The following is a 20,135-nucleotide window of genomic DNA, read 5'->3' on the forward strand; positions in this document are numbered from 1 at the left end:
CTCAGCCAGGAGCTGAAGCAGAAGAGCGCTGGAGGCAGTCCTGAGGACAAGAGTCTTATGGATTTGACCTCAGCATTGACACATGTATGCACGTTTCCTACTGCTCCCCAAACCTGCTGCTTTTTTCACCCTGGTTGCGGGGTGGGGACACCATGCGTTGAGGTCCCTGAGATCTTTCTGTGCTCAGTGAGTCCCTTCCCACCACTCTGCCCTGTAACCCTGTTCCTGCTTATCTGGTGGGATCCAAAATCGGATGTGAAGGGGAATGTGGAGAGCCCATCCGGCATCCGGAAGCGTTGCCTCCGCCAGGAGTGGAAACAGAAGAGCCCTGGAGGCGGTCCTGAGGACAAGAGTCTTATGGATTTGACCTCAGCTTTGTCACATGTTTGGCTGTTTCCCATGGCTCCCCAAGGTTGCTGCTTTTGGCACCCAGTGTCAGGGTTGGGATACAATTGCTTGAGGTCCCTGAGATCTTTCTGTGCCCCAGTGAGTCCCTTCCCGCTTCTCTCCATTGTAACACTATCCCTGTTTACCCAGTGGCATCTCAAATCGGGTGTGAAGGGTAATGCAGAGAGCCCATCGGGTATGCTGAATCTTCTCGTCTGCCAGGAGCTGAAGCAGAAGAGCACTGGAGGCTGTCGTGAGGATAAGAGTCTTATGGATTTGACCTCATCCTTGTACCACATATGCCTGTTTCCAACTGCTCCCGAAACCTGCTGCTTTTGTCACCTGGGTTGCAGGGCAGGGACACCATGCCTTGAGGTCTCTGAGATCTTTCTGTGCCTCAGTGAGGCCCTTCCTGCCCCTCTCCATTGTAACCGCATCCCTGAGTACGCGGTGGAATCCAAAATCGGATGTGAAGTCAATTGGGGAGAGCCCACCGGGTACCCCGAAGCTTCTGCTTCACCAGGAGCTGAAGAAGAAATCACTGGAGGCAGTCCTGAGGACAAGAGTCTTATGGATTTGACCCCATCTTTGTACCACATACACTGCATCCCAAAACTATCCAAACCTGCTACTTTTGCCACCCGGGAGTGCATGATGTTACCATGCCTTGAGGTCCCTGGGATCTTTCTGTGCCCAGTGGGACCCTTCCCGCCCCTCTCCATTGTAACCCCATTCCTGCTTACCCGGTGTGATCCAAAATCCGATCCGAAGAGGAGGTGCGAGAGCCCATCGGGCATCCAGAAGCTTTGCCTCCGCCAGGTGCCGAAGCAGAAGGCCGCTGGAGGTGGTCCTGAGGACAAGAGTCTTATGGATTTGACTCCATTTTGTACCACATATGCCCGTTTCCCACTGCTCCCCAAACCTGCTCATTTTNAAGGGGAATAGGGAGAGCCCATAGGGCACTCTGAAGCTTCTTCTCAGCCAGGAGCTGAAGCAGAAGAGCGCTGGAGGCAGTCCTGAGGACAAGAGCCTTATGGATTTGACCTCAGCATTGACACATGTACACACGTTTCCTACTGCTCCCAAAACCTGCGGCTTTTGTCACCCGGGTGGCCGGGTGGGGACACCATGCCTTGAGGTCCCTGAGATCTTTCTGGCCTCAGTGAGGACCTTCCCGCCCCTCTCCAGTGTAACCCCATCCCTGCCTACTCGTTGGGATCCAAAATCGGAAGTGAAGTGGAATAGGGAGAGCCCATCGAGTACCCTGAAGCTTCCCCTCCACCAGGAGCTGAAGCAGAAGAGCCCTGGAGGCGGTCCTGAGGGCAAGAGTCTTATGGATTTGACCCCATCTTTGTCCCACATATGCCCGTTTCCCAGTGCTCCGTAAACCTGCCGCTTTTACACCGGGTTGGCGGGGTGTGGACACCATGCCTTGAGGTCCCTGAGATCTTTCTGTGCTCAGTGAGGCCCTTTCTGCCCCTTTGCATTGTAACCCCATTCCTGCTTACCCGGTGGAATCCAAAATCGGATGCCAAGGGGAATGTGGAGAGCCCATCCGGCATCCAGAAGAGTTGCCTCCGCCAGGAGCAGAAGCAGAAGAGCGCTAGAGGCGGTCCTGAGGACAAGAGTCTTATGGATTTGACCTCAGCTTTGTCACACGTTTGGCTGTTTCCCACGGCTCCCCAAGACTGCTGCTTTTGCCACCTGGGTGTCAGGGTCGGGACACCATGCCTTGAGGTCCCTGAGATCTTTCTGTCCCCCAGTGAGACCCTTCCTGTCTGTCTCCATTGTAACCCTATCCCTGCTTACCCAGTGGGATCCCAAATCGGATGCGAAGGGTAATGCAGAGAACTCATAGGGCACACGGAAGCTTCTCGTCCGCCAGGAAGCGAAGCAGAAGAGCTCTAGAGGCTGTCCTGAGGACAAGAGTCTTACGGACTTGACCCCATCTTTGTACCACATACGCCCATTTCCAACTGCTCCCAAAACCTGCTGCTTTTGTCACCTGGGTGGCGGAATGGGGTCATCATGCCTTGAGGTCTCTGAGATCTTTCTGTGCCCCAGTGAGGCCCTTCCTGCTCCTCTCCATTGTAATCCCTTCCCTGAGTACCCTCTTGGATCCAAAATCGGATGCGAAGGCAATTGGGGACAGCCCACTGGGTACCCTGAAGCTTCTGCTTCGCCAGGAGCTGAAGCAGAAGAGCGCTGGAGGTGTTCCAGAGGACAAGAGTCTTATGGATTTGACCCCATCTTTGTACCACATACGCCCGCATCCCACAGCTTTCCAAACATGCTACTTTTGCCACCCGGGAGGGCGTGGGGTTACCATGTCTTGAGGTCCCTGGGATCTTTCTGTGCCCAGTGAGGCCCTTCCCACCCCTCTCCATTGTAAACCCATTCCTGCTTCACGGTGGGATCCAAAATCCAATCCGAAGAGGAGGTGGGAAAACCCATCCGGCATCCTGAAGATTCGACTCTACCAGGAGCCGAAGCAGAAGAACACTGGAGGTGGTCCTGAGGACAAGAGTCTTATGGATTTGACTCCATTTTGTACCACATATGCCCGTTTCCCACTGCTCCCCAAACCTGCTCATTTTGCCACTCTTTGGCAAGGTGGGCACACAATGCCTTGAGATAGCCCTGAGATCTTTCTGTACCCAGTGAGACCCTTCTTCATTGTAACCCCATCCTCGATTACCCGGTGGGATCCAAAATTCAATATGAAGGGGAAAAGGGAGAGCCCATCCAGCACCCTGAATCTTCTCCTCTGCCAGGAGCTGAAGCATAAGAGCGCTGGAGGTGGTCCTGAGGACAAGAGTCTTATGGATTTGACCCCATCTTTGTATCACATATGCCCATTTCCCACTGCTCCCCTAACCTGCTGCTTTTGCCACCTGGGTGGTGGGGTGGGGTCACCATGTCTTGAGGTCCCTGAGATCTTTCTGTGCTCAGTCAGGACTTTCCCGCCCCTCTCCAGTGTAACGCCATCCCTGCTTTTACCATGGCATCCAAATTCGAATCCGAAGAGGAATGGGGAGAGCCCATAGGACACCCTGAAGTTTCTCCTTCACCAGAAGCTGAAGCAGAAGAGCGCTGGAGGCAGTCCTTAGGTCAAGAGCCTTATGGATTTGACCCCAGCATTGACACCCATATCCGTTTCCGACAGTTCCTCAAACATGCTGCTTTTGCCACCCAGGCGACTTGATGGAGACAGCATGCCTTGAGGTCCCTGAGATCTTTCTGTGCCCAGTGAGGACTTTCCCACCCCTCTCCAGTGTAACCCCATCCCTGCTTACCCGGTGGGATGCAAAATCGGATCTGAAGATGCGTGGGAAGACCCCTTGGGCACCCTTAAGCTTTTCCTCTACCAGGAGCTGAAGCAGAAGAGTGTTGGAGGCAGTCCTTAGGACAAGAGTCTTATGGATTTTACCCCATCTTTATACCACATATGCCCGTTTCCCCCTCTTCCCCAAACCCGCTGCTTTTGCCACCCGGGTGGTGGGGTGGGGTCACTGTGCCTTGAGGTTCGTGAGATCTTTCTGTGCACAGTGAGCCCATCGGGCACACTGAAGCTTTGTCTCCTCCAGGAGCCGAATCAGATGAGTGCTGGAGGCCGTCCTAAGGCCAAGAGTCTAATAGACTTGACCACATATTTGTCACATGTAGGCACACTTCCCATGGCTCTCCAAACCTCCTGCTTTTTGCCACTCGGGTGGTGGGGTGGGGATATCATGCTTTGAAGTCCCTGTGATCGTTCTGTGCCCAGTGAGGACCTTCCCGTCCCTCTACAGTGTAACCCCTTCACTTCTTACCCGGTGGGATCCAAAATCGGATCTCAAGAGGAGGGTGGAGATCCCATCGGGCACACCGAAGCTCCTCCTCTACCAGGAGCAGAAGCAGAAGACCGCTGGAGGCAGTCCTGAGGCCAAGAGTCTTATGGATTTGACCCCATCTTTGTACCACATATGCTTTGTTTCCCACAGCTCCTCAAACCTGCTGCTTTTGCCATCCTGGAGGCTTGGTGGAGACACCACACCTTGAGGTTCCTGAGATCTTTCTGTGCCCAGTGAGGACTTTCCCGCCCCTCTCCAGTGTAAACCCATCCCTGCTTACTCGGCAGGATCCAAAACCGGAAGCGAAGGGGAATGGGGAGAGCCCATCGGGCACACTGAAGCTTTCCCTCTGCCAGGAGCCGAAGCAGAAGAGCGCTGGAGGCGATCCTGAGAACAAGAGTCTTATGGATTTGACCTCAGCTTTGCCACATGTATGTACATTTCCTATGGCTCCAGAAACCTGCTGCTTTTGCCACACGTTTGGCGGGGTGGGGACACCAAGGCTTGAGGTCCCTGAGATCTTTCTGTGCCCCAGTGCGGCCCTTCCCACCCCTCTCCATTGTAACCCCTTGGCTGCTTACTCAGTGGGATCCAAAATCGGATGCCAAGGGGAATGGGGAGAGCCGATCGGGCCCCTGCAAGCTTTGCCTCCACCAGGATCCTAATCTGAGGAGCGCTGAAGGCGGTCCTGAGAACAAGAGTCTTATGGATTTGATCTCAGCTTTGTCACACGTACGGCTGTTTCCCACTGTTCCCCAAGCCTGCTGCTTTTGCCACCTGGGTAGTGGTTTCGGGACACCATGCTTTGGGGTCCCGGAGATCTTTCTGTGCCCCAGTGAGGCCCTTCCCACCCCTCTCCAGTTTACCCCACTCCCTGCTTACCCGGTGGGATCCAAAATCGGAAGCAAAGGGGAATGGGGAGAGCCCATTGGGCACCCTGAAGCTTCCCCTCCGCCAGGAGCCAAAGCAGAAGAGCGCTGGAGGTTATCCTGAGGACAAGAGTCTAAGGGATTTGACTCCAGATTTGTAACAAGTCCACCACTTCCCACGGCTCCAAAAGCCTGCTGCTTTTGCCACCCCTTTCAGGGGGTGGAGACACCATGCCTTGAGGTTGCTGAGATCTGTCTGTGCCTCAGTGAGGCCCTTCCCGCCCCTCTCCATTGTAACCCCATCCCGGCTTACCCGGTGGGATCCAAAATCGGATGTGAAGGGGAATGCGGAGAGTCCACTGGGTACCCTGAAGCTTCTCCTCCACCAGGAGCTGAAGCAGAAAAGTGCTGGAGGCGGTCCTGAGGACAAGAGTCTTATGTATTTGACCCCATCTTTGTACCACATATGCCCATTTCCCACTGTTCCCCAAACCTTCTGCTTTTGTCACCAGGGTGGTGGCGTGGGGACACCATACTTTGAGGTCCCTGAGATCTTACTGTACCCAGGGAGGACTTTCCCGTCCTTCTCCAGTGTAACCCCATCCCTGCTTACCTGGTGGGATCCAAAATCTGATGCGAAGTGGAAAGCGGAGAGCCCATCGGGCACACCGAAGCTTTGTCTCTGCCAGGAGCCAAATCAGATGAGCACTGGAGGCAGTCCTAAGGCCAAGAGTCTAATGGATTTGACCCCATCTTTGTCACATGTATGCACGTTTCCCAAGGCTCTCCAAACCTTCTGCTTTTGCCACCCAGGTGGTTGGGTGGGGACATCATGCCTTGAGGTCCCTGTGTTCGTTCTGTGCCCAGTGAGGACCTTCCCGCCCCTCTTCAGTGTAACCCCATCCGTTCTTACCCGGCGGGATCCAAAATCGGATCTGAGGTGGAGAGGGGAGAGCCCATCGGGCACACTGAAGATTCTCCTCTGCCAGGAGCTGAAGCAGAAGAGCGCTGGAGGCAGTCCTGAGGCCAAAAGTCTTATGGATTTGACCTCATCTTTGCACCACATATGCCCATTTCCCATAGCTCCTCAAACCTGCTGCTTTTGCCACCCAGGAGACACCATACTTTGAGGTTCCTGAGATCTTTCTGTGCCCAGTGAGGACTTTCCTGCCCGTCTCCAGTGTAACCCCATCCCTGCTTACTTGGTGGGATCCAAAATCGGAACCGAAGAGGAGTGCAGAGAGCCCACTGGCACCCTAAATCTTCTCCTCTGCCAGGAGCTGAAGCAGAAGAGTGCTGGAAGCGTGCCTAAGGCCAAGAGTCTTATGGATTTGACCCTATCTTTGTACCACATATGCCAATTTCCTACTGTTCCCCAAACCTGCTGCTTTGCCACCAGGGTGGCGGCATGGGGACACCATGCCTGGAGGTCCCTGAGAACTTTATGTGCCCCAGTGAGGCCCTTACCGCCCCTCTCCATTGTAACCCCATCCCTGAATACCCAGTGGGATCCAAAATCGGATGGGAAGGGGAATGGGGAGAGCCATCCGGCATCCTGCCGGTTCTCCTCCACCAGGAGCTGAAGCAGAAAAACCCTGGAGGCGGTCCTGAGTACAAGAGTCTTACGGATTTGACCGCATCTTTGTCCCACATACGCCCATGCCCTTCAGCTCTCCAAACCTGCTGCTTTTGCCATCCGGTTGGTGGGGTGGGGACACCATGTCTTGAGGTCCCTGAAATCTTTCTGTGCCCAGTGAGGTCCTTCCTGCCTTTCTTCATTGTAACCCCATTCCTGCTTACCCGGTGGGATCCAAAATCTGATCCGAAGTGGTTGTGGGAGAGTCCATCGGGCATCCTGAAGCTTCACCTCTGGCAGGAGCTGTAGCAGAAAACCGCTGGGGTGGTCCTGATGACAAGGGTCTTATGGATTTAACTCCATTTTGTACCACATATGCTCTCCAAGCCTGCTGCTTTTGCCACTTTGGCGGGGTGGGGACACCATGCCTTGAGGTCCCTGAGATCTTTCTGTGCCCAGTGTGGCCCTTCTTGCCCCTCTTCATTGTAACCCCATCTTTGATTACCCGGTGGGATGCAAAATCCGATGCGAAGGGGAATAGGGAGAGACCATCTGGCACGCTGAAGCTTCTCGTCTGCCAGGAGCTGAAGCACAAGGGCGCTGGAGGTGGTCCTGAAGACAAGAGTTTTAGAGATTTGAACCCATCTTTGTACCACATATGCCCATTTCCCAATGCTCCCCAAACCTGCTGCTTTTGTCACCTGGTTGGCGGGGTGGGGACACCATGCCTTGATGTCGCTGAGATCTTTCTGTGCCCAGTTAGGACTTTCCTGCCCCTCTCCAGTGTAACGCCATCCCTGCCTACACCCTGTGATCCAAAATCCGATCCAAAGAGGAATGAAGAGAGCCCATCAGGCACCCTGAAGTTTCTCCTCCGGAGGAGCTGAAGCAGAAGAGCGCTGGAGGTGGTCCTGAGGACAAGTCTTATGGATTTGACCCCAACATTGACACATATATACATGTTTCACACTGTTCCCCAAACCTGCTGCTTTTGTCACCCAGGTGGCGGGGTGGGAACACCATTCCTTGATGTCCCTGAGATCTTTCGGTGCCCAGTGGGGACTTTCCTGCCCCTCTCCATTGTAACCCCATCCCGGCTTACCCAGTGGGATCCAAAATCGGATGCGAAGGGGAATGCAGAGAACCCATCTGGCATCCGGAAGCTTTTACTCCACCAGGAGCCGAAGCAGAAGAGTGCTGGAGGCGGTCCTGAGGACAAGAGTCTTATGGATTTGACCTCAGCTTTGTCACATGTATGGCTGTTTCCCACGGCTCCCCAAGACTGCTGCTTTTGCCATCCCGGTGTCGGGGTCGGGACAGCATGCCTTGAGGTCCCTGAGATCTTTCTGTGCCCCAGTGAGTCCCTTCCCGCTTCTCTCCATTGTAGCCCCATTGCTGATTATCCGGTGGGATCCAAAATTGGATGCGAAGGGGAATGCGGAGAGCCTATCTGGCACCCAGAAGCTTTGCCTGCGCCAGGAGCCGAAGCAGAAGAGTGCTGGAGATGGTTCTGAGGACAAGAGTATTATGAATTTGACCCCATNTGGTTCTGAGGACAAGAGTATTATGAATTTGACCCCATATTTGTACCACATATGCCCGTTTCCCACTGCTCCCCAAACCTTCTGCTTTTGTCACCTGGGTGATGGGATGGGGACACCATATCTTGAGGTCTCTGAGATCTTTCTGTGCCCAGTGAGGACTTTCCAGCCCCTCTCCAGTGTAACCCCATCCCTGTTTACCCGGTTGGGTCCAAAATCTGAAGCGAAGGGAATGTGGAGAGCCCATCGGGAACACTGAAGCTTTGTCTCTGCCAGGAGTTGAATCAGATGAGTGCAGCAGGCTGTCGGAAGGCCAAGAGTCTCATGGATTTGTCCCCATCTTTGTCACATGTACGCACGTTTCCCACAGCTCTCCAAACCTGCTGCTTTTGCCACCCGGGTGGTTGGGTGGGGACAGCATGCCTTGAGGTCTCTGTGATCGTTCTGTCCCCAGTGAAGACCTTCCTGCCCCTTTTCAGTGTAACCCCATCCCTTCTTACCTGGTAGGATCCAAAGTTAGATTGGAAGAGGAGACGGGAGTGCCCATCGGGCACACTGAAGCTTCTCCTCCACCAGGAGCTGAAGCAGAAGAGTGCTGGAGGCGGTCCTGAGGCCAAGAGTCTTATGGATTTGACACCATCTTTGTACCACATTGGCCCATTTCCGACAGCTCCTCAAACCTGCTGCTTTTGCCACCTGGGAGACACCATACCTTGAGGTTCCTGAGATCTTTCTGTGCCCAGTGAGGACTTTCCAGCCCCTCTCCAGTGTAACCCCATCCCTGCTTACCAGGTGGGATCCAAAATCGGAACCGAAGAGGAGTGCGGAGAGCTCATGGGCACCCTAAATCTTCTCCTCCACCAGCAGCTGAAGCAGAAGAGCGCTGGAGGCGGTCCCAAGGACAAGAGCCTTAAGGATTTTACCCCATCTTTGTACCACATATGCCCATTTCCCACTGCTCCCCAAACCTGCTGCTTTTGCCACCCCGGTGGCGGGGTGGGGACATCATGCCTAGAGGTCCCTGAGATCTTTCTGTGCCCCAGTGAGGCCCTTACTGCCCCTCTCCATTGTAACCCCATCCTTGAATACCCAGTGGGATCCAAAATCAAATGAGAAGGGGAATCGGGAGAGCCATCGGGCATCCTGACGCTTCTCCTCCACCAGGAGCTGAAGCAGAAAAGCCCTGGAGGCGGTCCTGAGGACAAGAGTCTTATGGACTTGACTCCATTTTTTTTTCCACATATGCCTCCTTCCCATGGCTCTGCAAACCTGCTGCTTTTGCCACCCGTTTGGCGGGGTAGGTTCATCATGCCTTGAGGTCCCTGAGATCTTTCTGTGCCCAGTAAAGACCTTCTCTCTCCTCTCCATTGTAACCCCATCCCAGCTTACCCGGTGGGATCCAAAATCGGATGCAAAGGGGAATAGGGAGAGCCCATCAGGCATCTTGAAGCTTCGCATCCACCAGGGTCCGAAGCTGAAGAGTCCTGGAGGCGTTCCTGAGGACAAGAGTTTTATGATTTTGACCCCATCTTTATACAACATATGTACGTTTTTCACTCCTCCCAAAACCTGCTGCTTTTGCCACTCAGGTGGTGGGATGGGGACACCATGCCTCGAGGTCCCTGAGATCTTTCTCTGCCCAGTGTGGTCCTTCCTGCCACTCTCCAGTGTAACCCCATCCCTGCTTACCCTGTGGGATCCAAAATCAGATTCTGAGAGGAAAGGGGAGAGCCCATCAGGCACCCTGAAGCCATGAGGCGAAACAGAAGAGCAGTGAATGAGGTCCTGAAGACAGGGTCTTATGGTTTGACACCGGCTATGTTGCACATACACCCGTTTCCCACGGCTCCCCAAACCTGCTGCTTTCACTACCCGTCACCACAACTGCAGTCCTCCCTGTGTCGACCATTTCTGCAAGCGGCTACAGCTTGCAGAAATGGCCGACATTGAGTTTCTGGAGGAAGGTGCCAGTCGGTCTCACCAATGCGCATGCATGAGACACAAGCTGCTCCTAAGGGGATTGTGATATTCACCATTGATTGGCAGCGGGATCCTGAGAGTTGGCAAAGGAGGAGTTTCCTGTGGCAGTGTGTCAGAAACAAGGCTTAGGCCACTCCTCACCAGGACCTCTACTGGATAGTCTCCAGAGACCAGGACTCGCAGTGGGTTGACCAGAATTCCTAGAGGGTTGACCAGGAGGAAGAAATCTCAGGTGGAAGGTTCGCTGGAGGAGCAGGGTGGAATTCCAGCCTCAAGCTTGTGCCAAGTGAGTACAGGTGAGTCTCCCCAAATGTCTGCCCTGGTTATCTCCAGTACACATCTTCCTGTGTGCCCATGGGCTGCTCTCTCACTCTCACCAGAGGGTTGTTAGTCATGAAGAGCAGAACCCTGCAGCCTCAGGGACTGCCTGTGGCTGGGTGTTTCTGTGCCACTTCTGCTTGTCTGTGTGTGGTGGCATGTGTGTGTGTCTGTGTGTTTGAGTGTGTTCACCTGTATGTCCCTCTATCTGTGATTATTCTCTCTCTTTTTCTGCTCTCTTTCTCTCTCTGTGTGCATCTGTGTGTGCATTTTGGGATGCATGGCTCTGTGTGTCAGAGAGCGGTTTCTTGCACCACAGCCTTTCTGTTGATGAGTCTCTCCCTGCGTCACTTCCTGGGCCATGTGACTGGTTGTCAGTCGTTTCCCCAGCAATTCCAGCTGGCTTTTGCAAGGGGAGGCGTAGGCAACGTGGGGACGCAGATGCATCAAGCCACTATATGTTTCAATCACCTCCCCATCCTGAGAGGTCTCTTTCTGAGGACCAAAATGATCACACTCCAGCCAAGGACAAAAGACTCAGCATAGCTCATTGTCCACCTGCAGGAGGGTTGCCCACCCACTTCAAAGAAGACAGTTCTCACTTCGCTCACCCATAAACTGATTGAGAAATCTAGCCACAGCTCCACACAGGAACCACAAAGATGAAAAGAATGGGATGTGGCAAGCAACTCTGTCACTCTAACGCTGGCCTTTCTGGCCAAGTCAACAATTTGGCACTCCTCCCCGGATGTGTGTTGGGATGCATTGTGCTGTATTTGGCCTGGAGTCTGGCCTATGCTCTGTCCTCCCTCTTTCTCTGTCTGCCCTCTTTCTGAGAAGCCCAGAGGCTTCCTGGTCTGGCTCAGTGTCTTCAACATAGAACACTTCCCAGTCCAGCAGCGAGGAAGTTCATGGAGATCCGTTTTCTGTCTGTTTCCCTTCCACACCTGTTTCTGGATGATTGAGCAGGTGTGATGAAGGTGGAGCTGTGGGCTTCTACACCTACCAGGGACAGGGAAGCTTTCTCAGTCTCCATATCCTACTGGATGGCTGCGTGGCTGCCCTCTGGCTTCTCCAAAAGGTGCTGTTGCAATTCACCTGCACTTCTTCTCTAGCTCTTGAGGTCCTTTTGTCACTATGCCCCTGGGGAAAGTGCCTTCAAGCACTGAATCTTTTGGCTGCCATGGATTCCAGGGAGCAAGCCAAGGGGACTGGGTTTCGCTGGGTGTGCGGGGGTTGTTGCACCAGGGGTACCTGCCGAGTGCCAGGGTGGGGACACCATGCCTTCAGATCCCTGGGATCTTTCAGTGCACAGTGATGACTTTCCCGACCCTCTCCATCGTAACCTCATCCCTGCTTACCCGGTGGAATCCAAAATCAGATCTGAAGATGAGTGGGGAGAGCCCATCGGGCACCCTGAAGCTTCTCCTCTGCCAGGAGCTGAAGCAGAAGAGCACTGGAGGCGGTCCTAAGACCAAGAATCTTATGGATTTCACCCCATCTTTGTATCACATATGCCTGTTTTCCTCAGCTCCTCAAACCTCCTGCCTTTACCACCCAGGAGGCGGGGTGGAGACACCATGCCTTAGGTCCCTGAGATATTTCTGTGCCCAGTGACGACTTTCTCACCCCTCTCCAGTGTAACCCCATCCCTGCTTACCTGGTGGGATCCAAAATCAGATACGAAGAGGAGTGGGGAGAGACCATGGGCACACTCAAGCTTCTCTGCCAGGAACTGAAGCAGAAGAGTGCTGGGGGTGGTCCTGAGGACAAGAGTCTTATGGATTTTACCCCATCTTTGTACCACATATGCCCATTTCCCACTGCTCCCCAAACCTGCTGCTTTTGCCACCTGGGTGGCAGGATGGGGACACCATGCCTAGAGGTCCCTGAGATCTTTCTGTGCCCCAATGAGGCCCTTCCCGCCCCTCTCCATTGTAACCCCATCCCTGCTTACCTGGTGGGATCCAAAATCGGATGCGAAGGGGAATGGGGAGAGCCTAACGGGCACCCTGAAGCTTTGCCTCCCCCAAGAGCTGAAGCAGAAGAGCGCTGATGGGAGTCCTGAAGACATCAGTCGTATGGATTTGACCCCAACTTTGTCCCACATACGCCCGCTTCCCACGGATCTCCAAACCTGCTGCTTTTGCCACCCGTGTTGCAGGGTGGGGACACCATGACTTGAGGTCCCTGAGATCTTTCAGTGCCCAATGAGGACTTTCCCGCCCCTCTCCGTTGTAATCCCATGCCTTCTTAGCCGCTGGGATCCAAAATCTGATATGAAGTGGAGTGGGGAGAGCCCATCAAGCATCCTGAAGCTTCTCTTCCACCAGGAGCCGAAGCAGAAGAGCACTGGAGGCGGTCCTGAGGACAAGAGTCTTATGGATTTGACCCCATCTTTGTACCACATATGCCCATTTACCAAAGCTCCTCAAATCTGCTGCTTTTGCCACCCGGGTGGTGGGGTGTGGACACCATGCCTTGAGGTCCCTGAGATCTTTCTGTGCCCAGTGAGGCCCTTCCCATCTGCTTCCATTGTAACCCCATTCCTGCTTACCCCATGGAATCCAAAATCCGATCTGAAGAGGAGGTGGGAGAGCCCATCGTGCACTCTGAAGCATCGCATCTGCCAGGAGCCGAAGCAGAAGACCGCTAGAGGCATTCCTGAGGAAAAGAGTCTTATGGATTTCACCCCAGCTCTGTCACATGTATGCCCGTTTCCCACGGCTACCCAAGCCTGCTGCTTTTACCACCTGGGTGACAGAGTGGGGACACCATGCCTTGAGGTCCCTGATATCTTTCTGTGCCCCAGTGAGGCCCTTCTCGCCCCTCTCCATTGTAACCCCATCCCTGCTTACCTGTTGGGATCCAAAATCTGATGCGAAGGGTAATGTGGAGAGCCTATCCAGCACACTGAATCTTTGTCTCTGCCAGGAGCCGAAGCAGAAGAGCTCTGGAGGCGGTCCTGAGGCCAAGCATCTAATGGATTCGACCCCATCTTTGTCACATGTACGCACGTTTCCCACTGCTCTCCAAACCTGCTGCTTTTGCCACCTGGGTGGCGGGATGGGGACACCATGCCTTGAGGTCCCTGAGATCCTTCTGTGCCCAGTGAGGTTCTTCCCGCCACTCTCCAGTGTAACCCCATCACTGCTTACCCTGTGGGATGCAAAATTGGATTCTAAGAGGAAAGGGGAGAGCCCATCAGGCACCCTGAAGCCAGGAGCTGTAACAGAAGAGCAGTGAATGTGGTCCTGAAGACAGGGTCTTATGGGTTTGACACCGGCTATGTTGCACATACACCTGTTTCCCACGGCTCCCCAAACGTGCTGCTTTCACTACCTGCCACCACCACTGCAGTCCTCCCTGTGTCGTCCATTTCTGCAAGCGGCTACAGCCTGAGTTTCTGGAGCAAGGTGCCAGTCTGCCTCACCAATGCACATGCATGAGGCACAAGCTGCTCCTAAGGGAATTGCGACATTCACCATTGATTGGCGATGGGATCCTGAGAGTTGGCAAAGGAGAAGTTTCCTGTGGCAGTGTGTCAGAAACAAGTCTTAGGCCACTCCTCGCCAGGACCTCCACTGGATAGTCTGCAGAGGCCAGGACTCGCACTGGGTTGACCAGAATTCCCAGAGTGTCGACCAGGAGGAAGAAATCTCAGGTTAAGGGTTCACTGGGGGAGCAGCGTGGAATTCCAGCCTCAGACTTGTGCTGGGGAGTACAGGGTAGTCTTCCCAAATGTCTTGCTCTGGTTATCTCGAGTACACTTCCTTCTGTGTGCCCGTGAGCTGCTCTCTCACTCTCACCAGAGGGTTGTTAGTCATGAAGAGCAGAACCCTGCAGCCTCAGGGACTGCCTGCGGCTGGGTGTTTCTGTGCCACTTCTGCTTGTCTGTGTGTGTGTGTGTGTGTGTGTGTGTGTGTGAGTGTGTGCGTGTGTATGTCTCTCCATCTGTGATTATTCTGTCTCTCCTTTCCTTCTCTCTTTCTCTCTCTCTGTGCATCTGTGTGTGCGTGTTAGGATGTATGGCCCTGTGTGCCAGAGAGCGGTTTCTTATACCACAGCCTTTCTGTTGATGAGTCTCTCCCTGCGTCACTTCCTGGGTCATGTGACTGGTTGTCAGTTGCTTCCCCAGCAATTCCAGCTTGCTTTTGTGAGGGGAGGCATGGAGAATGTGGGGAGGGAGATGCATCGGGCCACCATATGATTCAATCACCTCTCCATCCTGAGAGGGCTCTTTCTGAGGACCAAGACAATCACACCCCAGCCAAGGACAAAAGACTCAGCATAGCTCATTGTCCACCTGCAGGAGGGTTGCCCAACCACTTCAAAGAAGACTGTTTTCATTTCTCTCACCCATAAACTCATTGAGAAATCTAGCCACAGCTCCACAAAGGAACCACAAGGATGTCAAGAACAGGATGTGGCAAGCAACTCTGTCACTCCAATGCTGGCCTTTCTGGCCAAGTCAACCATTTGGCACTCCTCCCTGGATGTGTGTTGTGATGTATTGTGCTGTATTTGGCCTGGACTCTGGCCTGTGCTCTGTCCTCCCTCTTTCTCTGTCTGCCCTCTTTCTGAGAAGCCTAGAGGTTTGCTGGTCTGGCTCAGTGTCTTCAACATAGAACACATCCCAGTCCAGCAGCGAGGAAGTACGTGGGGATCTGTTTCCTGTCTGTTTCCCCTCCACACCTGTTTCTGGATGATTGAGCAGGTGTGATGAAGGTGGAGCTGTGGGCTTCCATACCTACCAGGGACAGGGAAGCTTTCTCAGTCTCCATATCCCACTGGATGGCTGCGTGGCTGCCCTCTGGCTTCTCCAAAAGGTGCTGTTGCAATTCACCTGCACTTCTTCTCTAGCTCTTGAGGGCCATCTGTCACTATGCCCCTGGGGAAAGTGCCTTCAAGCACTGAATCTTTTGGCTGCCATGAATGCCAGGGAGCAAGCCAAGGGGACTGGGTTTCGCTGGGTGTGCGGGGGTTGTTGCACCAGGGGTACCTGCCAGGTGGCGGGGTGGGGACACCATGCCTTGAGGTCCCTGAGATCTCTCAGTGCCCCTGTGAAACCTTTCCTGCCCCTTTCCATTGTACCCTCATCCCTGCTTACCCGATGGGATCCAAAATCGGATTCGAAGAGAAGTAGGGAGAAACCATTGGGCACCCTGAAGCTTCGCCTCCGCAGGAGCTGAAGCCGAAGATCACTGGAGGCGGTCCTGAGGACAAGAGTCTTATGGATTTGACCCCAGTTTTTTCACATGCATGTCCGTTTCCACAGCTTTCCATGTCTGCTGCTTTTGCCACCCGGTTGGCGGGGATGGGGACAGCATGCCTTGACATCCCTGAGATCTTTCTGTGCCCCATGAGGCCCTTCCAGCCCCTCTCCATTGTAAACCCCATCCCTGTTTACCCTGTGGGAGAGCCCATCAGGCACCCTGAAGCCAGGAGCCGAAACAGAAGAACACTGAAGGAGGTCCTGAGGACAGGAGTCTTATGGGTTTGACCCTGTCTGTGTTGTACATACACCCGTTTCCCACGGCTCCCCAATCCTTCTACTTTCACTCCCTGCCACCACCATGACAGTCCTAGCAGCCTTGGCTATTTCTTCAAGGGGCTGCATCCTGAGTTTCTGGAGCCTGGTGTGAGTCGGCCTCATCGGTGGGCATGCACGAGGCATAAGCCGCTCCTTAGAGGATTGTCAGGTTCACCATTGAATTGAATTGCAATGGTGAATTGCAATTGGCAAAGAGGAGCTTCCTGTGGCAGTGCATCAGAAACAAGGCTTAGGGCGCTCCTCGCCAGAACCTCCACAGGATAGTCCCTGTAGGCCAGGATTTGCAGAAGGTGGACCAGGAAGGGATCGCTGGGGATGCAGCGTGGAATTCCAGCCTTAGGCTTGTGCTGAGGGAGTACAGGTGAGTCTCCGCAAATGTCTTGCCTGGGATATGTCTTCCTGTGTGCCTATGGTCTGCTCTCTCACTCTCACCGGAGGGTTTTAGTCCTTAACAGCAGAACCCTTCAGCCTCAGGGACTTCCTGGGTCTGGGTGTTACTGTGCCACTTCTGTATGTCTGTGTGTGGTGGGGTGTGTGTGTGTGTTGCTTGTGTGTGTGGGCATGACAGTGGAGCTCTGGGCTTCCATACCTGCCTGGGACAGGGAAGCTTTCTTGATCTCCATGTCCCACTTGCTGTCCCTTCTTGCCTTTCTCCATCTTAATCACATTTCTGCTTATCCAGTGGGATCCAAAATTGGATTGGAAGAGGAGTGCAGAGAGCCCATAGGTCACCAAGAATTTCTCCTCCTCTGGGATCTCTTGGAGGCCCCTCATCGCAGAGCCTTTGGCAGGCTCTTTTGGAGGCCAGGATTCATGGTGGGTCAACCAGTAGGAAGAAAACTCAGGTAGAGGGATTGCCGGGGAAACTGGGTGGAACCCCAGCCTCAGACCTGCACCCGTGGAGTACAGGTGAGTCTCTCCAAATGTTTGAACAAAGAAGCTCACCTGGATTTTCCACCTAGCCCAAGAGGGGGAAAGTCAGGCGAAGTACTTTGCATTCTGGAATGTGGGCGTGGATGGAGGCATGGTGCTGGGAAACTCTTGCCTTCATAACCATACCCCTTGTGGACTCAGGGAGATTAGTTTTTTCCTTAACACAGTCCCCCTCTGAACAGGAAAGTCCAACTGCTGTTGGGACATGGGTGTCGATTGCTTTTTAGCTACTTCCTGCTGAATTAGGGTGTAGAAAGGGCCCTGCACTTGAGGTTTCCTGCAGAGCGGAGTCTTCCAGGGTTGCAGGCTGATTGGAGGTCCAGGATAGAACACATGAGCCAAGGACATCTGGGTTCCATTTGCAGGGCCATTTGTGGACTTATGGCCTTAATTCTAGAAGAAACCAATTTGACAAGAAGGTTAAAGATGAAAGGCCCAAAGACCAGCAATAATAGAATAAATATAAATGGGCCTAGAGGAGGGTAGAGCCAGGACAGCCACGATCCTGTTTCTTGAAAGCCTTTAGCCCTGTGTTTGATTGATCCCTGTGTTCTTTAACAATAACTGATTGATTTACAAGGTAACAGCATTCTTTTCCTAGAAAGGGACAGGTTTCTTCTCTCTCTGCTATTAGCAGATACAGGGACCTTTTATTTTGAAGAGCTAACAGCAGTTAAAGAGTTAAGCTGCTTCTGCAGAGAGAATGAGCAACCTTTTCCATATTATTTAACTCCTGAGATAGCTCATAGTAAAATTAAGTAGAGGTAGTAACTCTTCCAATACCAGTATCATGTCCTCCTATTATTCTGCCCCACCCAATGAAAGGAATAATTGGGGTTTGTGTTTGGGCATGGCCTTAGCAAGATAAGACTCTGCACCTGAGAGTCAGTGTAAATTGTCATGTGGGGGGGCACTAGGAAGGAGGGGAGGAGAGCTATTAGGCCAATTTGTAGAAGCAACCACATAGAGTCTGGTTGCAAATAATAAAGTTTTGAGTGATAGTCCTGTTAATGCCAGGATGTAAGTTAGACTCATGAGTAGTTACTTTCCTGGGGATCTTGTTGGAAAAGCAGATGTACATCTTCTAACAGCTCACAGGTGTATGAAGGGTCATCTCCTGGAACTTCGGGCTGTGGACTGGAGGGCCTAGGATTTTCTTCAGGAGGTGTTCAAAGCTTCAGCTGAGTGTGATGACTCCATGAGTCAATTCTCATCACCTTAACTGCCATTGGGGTAGACAGAATAATGGAAAACCGTCCTTCCCAAGATGGGCCTAGAGAGGGAGAGTCTGAGAGAAGAGACTTAAGAAGCACCAAGTCTCCAGGGCAGAACAACTCTTTCCCTTTTTCCCTAGGGTGTCCTTCAGGTAAGGTCCTAAGAGCCTGTTGGTACTTAGCCAAGGAGGTTATATCTTTTATTAGTTCTGCTGTTTCCTTGTCTAATACAAGATCATTAGTAAGAAAGGGCCATCCATAAAGCATCTCACAGGGGCTGAGTCCTATTTTCTGAGGAGTGTTTCAAGCCCTTAAGAGTGCCATAGGTAATAGAGAAGGCCACGAGAGGCGAGTTTCCTGTGCCAGTTTCTTTAAGTGTCTCTTAAGAATTTAATTCATCTTTTCCACTTTCCCTGAGGACGGTGGCCTCCAAGAACAGTGGAGATGATATTGTATTCCTAATGCCTTGGAAATTCCTTGGGTCACTGTGGCTTTGAAGGCAGGGCTGTTATTGCTTTGAAAACAGCCAGGGAGTCCGAATCTAGGGATTATTTCATTAATCAGGACACTTATTACCTCTTGGGCTTTTTCTGTTCTACAGGGGAAAGCCTCAACCAAATTTGTGTAGGTATCTAGTATGTACTAGACTTAGGATATGGGTAAAGTCCATTTGCCAGTCCTCACCAGTTCACTGTTCCCCAAGAGGAGTTTGTGATGTGCCAAAGTATTATTTTTCTGGCATACTTCACATCCTTTGATTATTTGTTGAACAGCCTTTAAAAGGCCTTTTTCTGTAAATACAGATCTGGCTATTCGATGTGAATTCTCTATACCCATATGGAAGATTTGATGTAGGGTTTTAAGTACTTTCCACCAGCTGGCAGCAGGTTGAATACTTTTCCCTCCTCAGTAGCTCACCGTCCTGAAGGAAGAAGATTGGGAGATTACCCACGCTACCTCTTCTGATGAGTATTGAGGTCTAGTTCCCTGGAGGGGGCTTTTCTGTATTAAAGGCCCTTCTATAAATTCTTGTCTAGCTGCCCTTTTCGCCTCTAGGTCAGCTCAGCAATTGCCCTCTGCTTCCTTCTTATCTCCTTTTTGGAGACCTTGGATAGCTTGTAATGTCTAAAATTTCCTTGTAATATTTAATGGGAGTTCCTGCTGAGGTTAGGAACTCTCTTTCCTTCCATATTGCAGCATGAAAATGCAGAACCAGGTAAGCATATTTGGAATCTGTATATATGTTTATTCTCTTTTCTTTCCTAATTTTAGAGCTTAAGTGAGGGCTACTAGTTCTGCCAGCTGGGCGCTAGTTCCAGGAAGAAGGGAATTACTTTCAAGCACTGTACTTTTTTGATCACTGACTACTGCATATCCTGCCTTTCAAACTCCATTTTACATAAATGAACCCCTGTCAGTGTATAGGTCAAGGTCAGGATTGACTAGAGGAGTTTCTAAGAGGTCTTCTCGAGCTGCATAGTTCTGGGCTATAACCTGCTGACAGTCATGTTATTTTTCTGCCCCTTCCTCAGGAAGAAAAGTAGCTGGATTGAGGGCTGCACATGTGCGCAGCTGAAGTACCAGTCCTTGGAGCATTAAGGTCCGATATTTGAGTAAGTGGTTGTTGGACAGCCACAATCCTCCTTTAGAGTCCACAATTCCAGATACATCATGTGAGGTCCATACAGTTAGACCTTTCCCTTGCACTATTTTAACAGCTTCTGAGACCAGTATAGCCACCACAGCTATGACCCACAAGCAGTGTGGCCAGCCTTTTACCACTGCATCAATTTACTTACTTAGGTATGCCACTGGCTGTGGTGCAGTCTCCCAAGTCTGAGTGAGAACCCCGGTGCCACTCCTGCCTTTTCTGTAACATATATGGAGAAGTTATTGCCTGTAGGAAGGCTTGGAGCTGGAACCTGCAGTA

General features: G+C 52.4%; 1 pseudogene; it reads right to left on the bottom strand.

The window, feature by feature from the left end:
- Positions 1 to 16,832, bottom strand: part of LOC108302342 — a 39,520-nt pseudogene extending 22,688 nt beyond the window's left edge.
- Positions 16,833 to 20,135: the final 3,303 nt, after the last annotated feature.

This window comes from Cebus imitator, unplaced genomic scaffold (assembly GCF_001604975.1).
Source record: "Cebus imitator isolate Cc_AM_T3 unplaced genomic scaffold, Cebus_imitator-1.0 Scaffold40, whole genome shotgun sequence".
Taxonomy (NCBI): domain Eukaryota; kingdom Metazoa; phylum Chordata; class Mammalia; order Primates; family Cebidae; genus Cebus; species Cebus imitator.